Raw genomic sequence first — 12003 nt, forward strand, 5'->3', positions numbered from 1 at the left:
GCTAAACATGTCCTCATACTGCTTTTTTAGGATTTCACTAATTTCTTTGTCATCCTCCGTGTATGAACCTGCACTTGTACGAATAGGTCCAATACTGGCAGTGGTTTTTGCTTTTGATTTCGCATATGAGAAGAAATATTTTGGATTTTTCTTTATTTCCTGAATTGCTTTCTGTTCTAACTGCCTTTCTTCAGTTTCATAAGAGTCTTTCAATTTCCGCTCGATTTCTTAAATCTCCCTATTTAAATTATTCCTTCTTTGACGGGAAATTCGTGTCTGCATAAGCAGTTTCGTTATTTTTTTCCTGCGTTTATAGTGTCGTCTGCGTTCTCTTTCTACGTTAGATCTCTTTCTGGCTTTCCTCCACATTTTTCCACATTTTTCCCACCACTTCCTTTCCTTTCCACTACATCCTTGAGGAAATTTCATTGGAGATGGCAAGTAACTACATGAACTGCATTTTGGGAATCATTTAATCAGAGAGAGAGAAAGTTGTTTTAGCAGTAATCAACAACCATCCAGAGAACCACTGAAGACCGGAGCAAGAATGTTAAATTGTGAACTGAGCAGAATGCCATGCAGGGGGTTGCAGACAGCCCATAGATTGAAAGCAAAACTCTTAGACGTTTTGAGGAAGTTTTTGTTTTTAGGAGAGGGAGACTTCAATCATGTCCTATTTGATTAGGAAACAATATACCCAAAAGGAGGGGAAGAGAAGTAGAGAGCAAATCTTTTAGAAGAAATAGAGAGGAGCTTCCTTAATGCAACAAGTCAAGGGGAAAACAAGAAGAAGGGATGGTGATCAACAGCTAGATAGAACAAATATTTCTTCAGGGTGAGATGGACATTGCAAACATTGACCATGAAATGCCAATCGGAGCCAAAGCTGTGTTTTAGTCTTTGAATACATGTGACAATGAAGACCAAAGGAAGATGTAACCAGGGTAAGATTTTAAAAGTAGCAAATAGGGAAAGGGAACACCAGCAGATCAGAGAGTTCCTGGTGGGGGAAGAGAACTCAGAGAAAAATCCACACAGGACATGATGCATTATGTAACGAACAAACTCAAACAAGCTGACGAGTGATTTATACCACCTTTATGGGTTTAAGGAAGAAATAGGAGCATTAGCCCATTGTTTCACAGGTTGTGTCTGGAGGCAAAAAGTAGAAGCAAAAGGGCATGGAAGAAATGCATTAAGGGCTTAGCTGTCGAAAAGTTTAGGGAATCCTCGACACATGTATTGATAATGTGGCTGCTCCAGTGTCCTCCTTGGGGGTAAACCTGGTTTACAGTTCCTCCTGCCGGCAGATTTATTAGTAATTTCAACAATCAACCTATAATTACTAATAACTGTCTCATACTGGGTTATGATAAGATTTCATTCTAATGGATATATTTCTTGATAACTTTTGTTGTCATGCTTCATAACCGCACCCAACCATCCCTTACGCTCATATAATCATAAATCTTGATATAAAACAGAACAAAACGATTGTTATGGATGTCACTTAGAAGAAAATTTAAGTGTGGATTGGGACCGACCAACTCCCAGGTGGTATTGAATGTTAACAGTCTCTGTCAATGATCACGTCCGGCTGTAATAGCGCCGTCGAAATTACTCACCGACGCCTTCCCTCTCAACACAGCCTGATCTCATAAAGTTTTCCAACGTCAAGAAATTGTCCAACAAAGTGCCCTTACCCTAACCTACCCGAGGTCCCAAAACAGAAAACGAGGCGGTATGTCAATTTCGCGAGCCACTACCGTTTTCTAGTACGACAATTTCTGGCCTTACAGAGAGTATACGTCAAAAATGTGACTCTCTATTAGGAGTAAGGGTTGGGCAATGGGGAGAATATTATAATTAGTGATTATTAGAGGCATCACAATTTTACTATTTAGTAATATGTGATATCAACCTTTCCACCGAATTAAAAATGTTCAAACAAATTAATGTTCTTTCATTTAAGATATATTTTTAAACTCGCATGAAAGTATGATTGATTGTTAATTTGATTATAATGGTAAGTGATGTAGTGGACAAGGAAACTTAGCTTTCATTGGATCACATCACAGTTAAAATTTATATATTAATTATTAGTTCATCGAGAAACAGAGAATTTATTTCTCATAAAAAGTTCACATTACAGAGTAATTAGAAAATATTTAGTTAGTATTTGCTCACACAGCGATAATTATTTCCCAAACCTGGTGAGTCACCTAGGTAAATACACTTAGGAGAGCATCTAGTATAGTGACCTCCTTGTTTAGAACACCTTGGCGAGTACATTTAACTGAGGGTTACCCAGATGAGTATACCTAGATGAGTACATCAAGTTGAGTACACCTAGATGAATACATCTTGGTGAGTTCGTCAAGGTGAGAACAACTAGGTGAGTAAATCAAGCGTTTCTCAAATATATTATTACATATGATGACTAAATACAGGTGAGTTCACTTAGATGAGTTCACCTAGATATGTACATTTTGATGAGTACGCGATTAGATGAGTACCTCTAGATGAGTACGCAGACATACACAAATCATCGACTTCGCTTCAGAAATGCTAAAAATATTTATTAGTCTTAAATGCAGTGTTCTGATTCGTTGACCGTACCATCTGTAAGCCTGTAATTGGCCAGAGTCAAATGTTGACAATTGCTAATAATTATGAATTTAATTCAGTATTCGACAACCAGCGTGAGCAATAATATTTTTGGAAATTAGTACAGAAACACACACAGAAGCAGTGTGTTTATTAATGTTATTTTATTCATTACCATTCATGTAAAGTATGTTTAAGGTAGTGATAGTTGGCACTCCTTCCCAAACGTCTTATAAGATGGCTGCAGGTGTTGGTCGAGTACAGTCAGCAGTCAGCCGTCAACCAGTCAACATCTCCATCTCCTCCTTGCCTCATCGCCCAGGTAAACTCCGTCTTGCTTATTCTACGGTGGTAACCTTCTTATTTGTAACTATAAAACTAAGATGGTATATTTCTGCATGATGATGTCTAGTTCTACAGATGTTATTCTATGAGTTGATTTATTCTATTCTAGTTTATTCTATTTTATGACATCATGATGTATAATTATTCAGCCCATCGTCCTGTTTTGGTAGTACTTAATAACGATGAGGACCATGGAGCATATACCGATGTGTACCGCAATTAGAAAGTAAAGATTATTACTATTAAATATGGACAAACAGGAAAAGATTTTCTATTTATGTTGCATAGACAAACCCAACTAACCTAACCTTCTCTAACTTAATAAAAGATATCTGAGGGCTAATATAGTGCATGTATCCTTTACTAGGCCATGGAATATTTAAGTCTGTTTTTAGCTTATTTTTCCAATGTTTATTGCGTGAATAGTACCAAATTCGACTATCTAATTGCTTAGTACATCAATCTTGCTATTATTCTAGACTTGGAAAATTTACATATATTTTCATGTTTTCATTATTAAGACTTTTTAATTTTGTCCCTAGGGGGCAAATTTATATAGCAGTGCCACTCATCCTGTGAGTGGACACACTGCCATAGGAACATGTACAGCACTCCTCAATAGGAAGAAAACCCGCTTGGTTGTTCATCCTGCCACTTGCCCCCAGACATAGCTGGGACTTGCTTAACTCTGTCAAGTGAACAGCTTCATAAACAAGTTTAACATTCGTCTACGAGGGGCCTCGTAGCCTGGTGGATAGCGCGCAGGACTCGTAATTCTGTGGCGCGGGTTCGATTCCCGCACGAGGCAGAAACAAATGGGCAAAGTTTCTTTCACCCTAAATGCCCCTGTTACCTAGCAGTAAATAGGTACCTGGGAGTTAGTCAGCTGTCACGGGCTGCTTCCTGGGGGTGGAGGCCTGGTCGAGGACTGGGCCGCGGGGACACTAAAGCCCCGAAATCATCTCAAGATAACCATAAAAATCATACGTTATCATTGGGGTGAAAAATGGTGAAATATTTTAAACAGTATATATATTTGACAAATAGCATTTTCCAAACTCAAACAATGAATGGGTTTATTCTAAACATATTTCTAATGTCTCACAGATGTTCAGTCTTTTAGATAATGGTCTAAGCGGTGTCCTTCATTCTCACCACAGATTCGGGAACTCTGCTCCTCAATTTTTTTCTCCAGGGATATTCCTGCGCGGGCCCTAAGCCTCTGGCTGGCCCACTAAGTGTTGCTTGTTTCTGTTTTACTTGGGCGGAGTGTGAGTATTTGACTCGTATGGTCGCTTCAGTAAGATTCTGTCCCACGAGTTTAACAACTTTCTGCTCAGTTGAATCTAAGTTCAAATCTTAATGGGTTTGTAACGCTGCACTGTGTTAGAAAATGTTCTAGTAGTCTGTCAGGCATTTCTCCACAGTGCTGACATTTCCTCATCTTCCGGAACCTGTAAGCCTATTTCGCTCCTCAACTGTTGTTTAAACTCCAAATATCTATGAATATTTCTATCAAAGACAGATTCTCGCTCTCTCCCACGGCCACCTCCTCTTCGTTCTTAAGGATTGGGATTGCCAGCTGCAACAATGTTGTATCGGCATACAGATTCAATGATTTGTTCTTCTCTCCTCCTTTCCTCAGTAACGTTGTTGCGGTGATATTGCCTGATGTTACCTCTAATTTGAATGAGTCTAGAATATAAAGTATTCAATATGGGCTCCTTCAGTAGCCAGCACATCTGCTCGTTCATTTCCACAGATTTCAACATGAGAGGGAATCTAGAAATTTGGCCACTCTTCCCTGATTGGCGATAACTCTCACAGCTCCTGATTTTAGCAACTATCGTAGGATTTTCTGCCCGATTTTTAGTAAAGCTTTGTAGCGCTGCTTTTGAATCGGTGCTGATCACTGCGCCATTAGTTTTTCGTTAAAGGAATCTTAACGCCATAACAATGGTGGTTAGCTCCGCTTACTTTGAAGAGGTAATTCAATTTCTTTCTTTATTATGCACCCCATACTTATCCCGTGGGCGGTGGTGTAAAGGATTAGAGGCTCATAATCGGTTCAGGAACTGAACCTTCCAGTTCGTTTAGCTAAAGAATTAAAAAAAATTGACGTTAGTTACACAATTAAAATTGTAAATACATGTACACATACTCATACATGTTCATATATATACATACACATATTTAATCACCTACACACATCAATATTGTTTTGTATTATTTTTTTGTCCCCTAACTCCCCTTGCCACTTCGGGGGGGTATAGGGTTTTTATGTAGCTTCGGGGCCCGATCCCCCCAGCCACAGGGCATGGCGAGACGGACCCCTAAGCATACCTAATACCCTAACACACACAAACTAAAATAAACATATATGGCAGATCTCATCACACCCACAAGAGTTAAGATGATACTAATAATACATAATAATAACCTGAAAATAAACAAAAACATTAATGGAAAATTCTTTTCTAGTTGGTTTTTTCTATATGGGACACAGCACACATAGGTAGGGGTGCACAGTATAACATTTAAAAAAGAACAAACAAACGCTGAAGGCCAAAGCAGCAGGCTGCCCAATCGGCAGGGATGATGATTTGACGTCGGCATACATGGAAAACTAGACACAGTGGATGCTCCTAACTAGGCCCCGGAGCGGGAGGGTTATCATGTATGCGCATGGGGTCCCTCCGGTCGCCACCTTATCTACTCGCGGGCTCTGCCAGGTCATCCACCCTCTTGTGAGACGCCATTAGGAGAAGTGGTACTCCAGATGACGAAACTGCTTAGATAGTTGGCTACCAGCTGACTTGGCTGCGGTTCACCTAAGCGTGACTATAGTTACCCTTATGCACCCTGTGCACGGTGATCCCGGGGCTAGGGAGGCCTGCCCCTTGACGTGGCCTTGGACCATATTCTGTATATAGAATAGGTCCAGGTCAGGGCCTTCACGGAGCAAATCTCGAGGTCGCTCTTGGTGAGACCCATACCTTGTAGACCACGCGCACTCTCCTTGCACCATCCACCTCTCCAATTAAGGGTTATTGAGGAGGCGGATACTGTAGGCTTGCCGGTATACTCCCGGACCTTCTGCAGGATCTCGGGGGTGCCGTATTTGTCGCACTTGCTCTGATGTGGACGGGAGAGTGGGAAGTTATCAGCTGAGACCTGGGTGTCTAATATGAAGGCCTCATCACCTTTGCAAGCTATAATATCTGGCTTGCAGAAGGTCCCTCCATCTGGTATACGGACCTCGCGCTCCACCTCAAAGCCTCTTTGCCGCAATCGGCCAGCTACGAACCGGGTGATGTCGTCGTGGCGTTTCACCCGAGCCCCGTGTGTCTTGTGGCAGGCCTGGGATATGTGGCCCAGGGTTCCTGGTTTCCGACAAGCGTCACAGAGACCAGAAGCCTCGGGTCTACCCCTAGCCGCCCTAGACGGCGTGGCTACAGCGTTTGCCCTAATTTGGACGGCGTGGGCAAAATCTCCTCCGCTTAGCAAACGGGTACCGGACGCGACCCACTTGTGACAGGATGGGACCTCACAAGAGGAAGCGAGGCCGGCGCCGTCGACCATGCTGTACAGTTTTGCCTTCCATCTTCTAGCGCACTCGGTCGTCCTGCTGGATGGCGTTCCAGCGGCCGAGGTCGGGTCTACCCACCGGCGCATTCTCGCTTGGAATGCGGGTAGGAGAGCCGCTGCCACCACCACTGGGTCCGCTGATCCAGTCAGCGCCCCGAGCCGCTTGTTCTTTTGTAGCCGGATCGATGTGGCAAAGTCGGGTATCCCTAGTCCACCGTCCTTGACGTCGGCATGGATAAAGGCGTTGGGGGTGTCATGGGGCAGCCGCAGCCAGCCATGAGTGGCGTGTCGCAGCCGCCGGTCCAACCTCGCCAGCTCCGTTTTAGCCACGTGTCCGAGGACAAGGCGGTGGTTCATCTTGGGGATTAGGTGGTGCTTCAGTAGGTATAACCTCTGTTGGGGTTTGAGCGGCGCCTTGGTGATGTTGGTCAGGCCGTCCTCAAACAGGGAACCATAGGATAAGCGTCTGCCCCCGGCTCCGATCAGTATCCCTAAGTACTTGTACTCGTCCGCCACACTCATAGTACCGATCGCATCGTCTCCGACATAATATGCCTTCCTGGTGGGGACATGCCATGTCTTTCGATGCGCATCGATCGCTATGCTCAGCGTCCGGCATTTTGCGGCGTTTACTTTGAGACCAGAGCCGCGCAACGTGCGGCAAATACTGGTTATGAGTGTCTGTAGTCCGGCAGCCGTTTCCGCTGCCACAACCAGGTCGTCGGCGAACGCCAGCGCTGATACCTTTTCGCCGCCCAGACCAACCCCTAGCCCCAGGTCTTTAGCCTTGGTAATTGCCTCATCAATTATTAGGTTGAAAAGAAATGGAGACAGGGGGTCACCCTGTTTCACCCCCCTAGTGATCAGGATGTCCTTCGACTTCTCACCTTGGCTGGTTATAATGGTTGAGGACCTGTCATAGCCCGACATGATATATGTCCTTAAAGGCTTTGGAATGCCTTTACGTTTCATGGCCCGGTGGATGGCCGGATGGGAGACGCTATCGAAAGCCTTCTCCATATCCAGAAACGCCAGGTGCGTGTTGTGTTTAAGCGCACGAGCCTCAGCAAGGAGGGCATCCAGGATCACCAGGTTTTCAGGGCATCCGTCAACGGGGATGAATGCCTTCTGCCGCCTGTCGATCCTGACTGCCTCAGAGAGTCTGCTGCTCAGAATCTTATGGAACAGCCTTACTATCGTTGATGACATCGTTATGGGGCGATAATGGGAAGGAGAGTCTGGGTTAGGTTTCTTAGGTATAAGCACCGTTTTGTTCTTGCGAAACGGGTGTGGCAGGGATTCGTTTACCAACCACAGATTAAACAGTTTTGCGAACACTCTGATTGGTATAGCTTTAAGTAAACGTATTTTGATACCGTCTGGGCCAGGAGCAGCACTGCTACTTGCCTTGAGAGCAACAAGGATTTCCTCTGGTGTTATTGGGTTCCCTAGTTGCTGATTAACCGGATCACGGTCGCGAATTGGGCGGCGGTCCGGCGATGTGGGTCTAGAGAATAGTGCTTCCCAGAATGGAAAGAGACGGGCTGGTTCCACCTCCGTGGGGGTAACCTTCCAGTCTCCGGAAAGGACGCGCGCAGCAGCTTTTGAACGATCCTTCTCGTACAGGCTCTGGCACAGAACATACTGTGCCCTTCGTTCCCTCTTACGTCCAATCGGAGGTTGGGTTGGATCGGCACGGTTTGTTGGGGGGGGGTCTCTGCCGACGCGCAGGGCGGGGGCGCAGTTCGTGGTCACCAGATCTTTTGGCTGTAGTAACCACCCGAGCATGGCGCTCGAGGATCCTATCCACGTTATGGCCGTTACCACTGACCAGGTCAGTGATTGCCTCGTCGAAGAGTTCCTCCCCCCATCCGGTTTCCTGGCCTCTGGGTGCGATAGCTGCAAGGAATTCGATCATAGTTTCCTTCCAAGCAGCTTCCAGGGGGGTCCCGTCAGGGGGGGGCATGTCGGGATCGGCTCCGTCGGGGGCGCCCACCGCCGCCCTAACGTTACCTCTCCGTCCACGGTTCCTCAACGGGCTAGGCTGTTCGTCCTCCCTGTCTGAGTTAGACAGTGATGACTCTGAGCCCTCGCCCTCCGCTCGGTTTCTGTATTCCGCCACCAACTCTCTGTACTCGGCCCTCTTCCTTTGGCTCTTAATGGACTCAAGAGTTCGCGAAGGAAAGCGATTCAAGTGATTCAGTGATTCAACAAGAGGCTCACAAGTCACTATACAAGGCACTTTACATCTATAGTAAGTCACACTACTCTTGCTGCACACCCACCCAACTGGGCGGCAGCTTTAGTCATTTTTTTTGTGATATATACAAGAGATGTTACATTCTTGTACAGCCACTAGTACGCTTAGCGTTTCGGGCAGGTCCCTGGAATACGATCCCCGCCGCGAAGAATCGTTTTTACAACCAAGTACTCATTTTGCTGTTGAGTTAAACAGAGGCTACAGTTAAGGATTTGCGCTCAGTAAATCCTCTACGGCCAGGATACGAACCCATGACAAAGCGCTCGCAGAACGCCAGGCGAGTGTCTTACCACTGCACCACGGAGACTGGTTGTGCGTGCATGCATACATGTGCATGCATTAGTTACAGTAGGTAAATTTTGAATACTTTGCTAAGATTTCGGGCAGCACATCATTATGAATGATGTACTTACACATTTCCTGGACATCATTGATGGTGTTACCTCTAAATTCCGCAATTTTTTCACATTCAAGTATATAATGACGCAAAGTATGCGAATAATTCTGTTGACAGTTTACATTTAGTCAAATCTACATCAGCAGATGTTACAAACTCCTAGAGGTACTTGTAGTCGAGCCTAAGCCTAGCAGTGGTAACATCTAGAAGTCTGCTAATCTTATTAGATGACCCATAGACGTGCGGTACTTCTTGAATAATAGAATGATAGTAGATGGAGGAACTGCTGTGAATTTCACTTTGGCTGAAGTCTCCGAAATTTAATTGATGTGAAGGGGCATAGTTCTCAATACGTGCTTTACCTTCATTTCCGCGTTGAAAGGCATTATTCCTAATTTGTGTATGCTGCACCAGCCCTGTCACTGACAGGGATCGATGATCAATCAGTGTAGATTTGACCTAACTCATTTCCGGCTATTTATAAATTTCCTAGAGATAATTTTGGCTCATTTCTTGTGGTATCATGTTCGACTTTTTCGCTGCCATCACATTGATGATTATCCTGAATGGATCATCCACCCAGGGAGGTAACCTTTCTACAGGAATGAGCTCTCGGGCTTGCTCAAGCAGGTGAAGTTCTTGGAGGTAGCAGACTGATCTGTGATGCCATTTTTTTGCTTCACCTATTTCCCCCTGTAAGCAGCACAGAAATCAGTTATTTCTTGGCAATATCATTGTAATGGGGACCTTTGGCTATTTTAATTGCAAGCTTAGCATTCAGTTCCATAATTCTTCTTTTAACAATGGGGAGGAACAACTCTTCCCGTGGATTAGATGTTTTGGCAGTTCTTGGAACTCTAAGAATGATTGTCATGGCTTCATTTTGTATGCTTTTAATATTTTGTTTATGTCGCTTTGGGAATAAGTGCACAAAACTTTTCAGGCATAGTCTATGACGGAGTGCACATAGGCTGTGTAGATCGTTTTAAGCTCAGCAATATAGCCTTCATGCCCATTCCAGGTCATAGCTTTCAGTGCCCTGTGTCGACTTTTGCATGTTCCCATGAGATGGTTGAGCTCCTTTCTTCCCCTTGTTAGAGCCGACAGTGACGCAAAGGTACCGGAAGTGGTTAACCCATTCTAGTGTTTTACCATTAATTTGTTACTCATTTTATCTCCGATTGTGATGAGTATTCTTTTGTCTTGTTTGTGGAGAGAGTGAAACAGAGTGAAACACATTTCCTAACAAGGAGTTCAATGGACTGTTTAATTTTGCCCAAGGTGGGAGCTTGTATTAGAACATCATCTGCTTATCCCACTTGTTGTGTTCTTTCCGGAAATTCAATACTTGCAATGGCGTTCATAATTATGTTAAATAGTGTTGGCTTAAGAACGCTCCTTGGTGGGGTGGGGGGGGGGGGTTGTTCCTGAGTTCTATTCTCATTGTTCTCGAGATTGCTCCTTTGAAGCAGACCTTTGCTTTCCTTCTTGCGAGGTAATCTTCAATATATATCATGAGTCTCCCCTGACACTATTTAACATACTTATGAACGCCACTGCAAGTATTGAATTTCCGGAAAGAACACAACAAGTGGGATAAGCAGATGATGTTCTAATACAAGCTCCCACCTTGGGCAAAATCAAACAGTCCATTGAACTCGTCTTCCTCATCGGGGGAGCCGGTCGGCCGAGCGGACAGCACGCTGGACTTGTGATCCTGGGGTCCCAGGTTCGATCTCGGGCGCCGGCGAGAAACAATGGGCAGAGTTTCTTTCACCCTATGCCCCAGTTACCTAGCAGTAAATAGGTACCTGGGTGTTAGTCAGCTGTCACGGGCTGCTTCCTGGGGGTTGAGGCCTGGTCGAGGACCGGGCCGTATGGACACTAAAAAGTCACGAAATCATCTCAAGATGACTCAAGATAAGAATTGACACCCATGCACAAAAACTCGTCCAGGATCGCAACTCCTTGTGCTCTGTCGAAGTCTCCTTTGATGTCAATAAATACAGAATACATGTCATTAGCCAAGTAATTAACTGTACAATTTGCCGTGCTCCATCCTTTAACAAATCAATTGATCCCCCTCTCCTAGCCTGCCTATTTTGAGCTATAGTAGTTTTAGGATGATCCTTTCAAGCATCTTGCATGTACATGACAAGAGACTGATAGGTCTATAACTGCAAGGGTCATTGGGCATCGGTATGGGAATAATTATTGCGTGATTCCATTGTGTGGGCAACACTCCTCTTAGGAATAACTTGTTGAACAGGAGAAGTATTGGAATAAGCCACCTCACACAGTGCATTGAATATGTCGTAAGTGATGCCATCTTCACCTAGATGCAGTACTTTTACCCTTTTACATAGCCCCCCTTACTTCGTGGGCGGTGATTGGTTGCCCATACTCGTCATCACTAGATTGTGCTCTTGTTATCCTAATTCTTCTGTCAATATGTCGCAGGAGCTGTTCCCTGTTTATTTCTGCAGGGAGGTAGGAGGAGGAAGCTGCATTACTCTACTTGTTTATTAGTTCTTCAGCCTTACCCTTGGGGTCTTTGTATTCCGCCGGCCGGGTTCTGCCCCCCCCCTTCCCCCCTCCCTTTAAGTATCTAAAGTTTTGCCCTACACTTGTCTGGCAGATGTTTCCTTTCCGGTAAAACTTGTGATTTCAAGCCATTGTCTTTACCGCTCATTAATCTTCTCTTCCCTGGCTACTTAAAACACAGTTTTAAACAGCTCTTGGCTACTTTCAGTGGGATGTCTCCGGTACTCTTTCTCATGCTCTTTGCATTTACATGATGCATTGA

At 44.7% G+C, this 12003-nt stretch overlaps 1 protein-coding gene across 4 annotated transcripts in view; it reads left to right on the forward strand.

Moving 5' to 3' along the window:
* The first annotated feature begins 2662 nt into the window (after positions 1-2662).
* The window catches only part of LOC123752571 (adhesive plaque matrix protein 2-like), a 53669-nt gene continuing 44328 nt past the window's right edge, over positions 2663-12003 (forward strand). For 3 of the 4 annotated variants that reach the window (XM_069316570.1, XM_069316573.1, XM_069316572.1), the window contains exon 1: positions 2796-2929. The gene's annotated coding sequence lies outside the window, so the exon portion shown is untranslated. Of the gene's footprint in view, positions 2930-12003 lie in introns of all 4 variants that reach the window. The other variant, XM_069316571.1, reaches the window with a different exon arrangement.

Source organism: Procambarus clarkii, chromosome 84 (assembly GCF_040958095.1).
Source record: "Procambarus clarkii isolate CNS0578487 chromosome 84, FALCON_Pclarkii_2.0, whole genome shotgun sequence".
Lineage (NCBI taxonomy): Eukaryota > Metazoa > Arthropoda > Malacostraca > Decapoda > Cambaridae > Procambarus > Procambarus clarkii.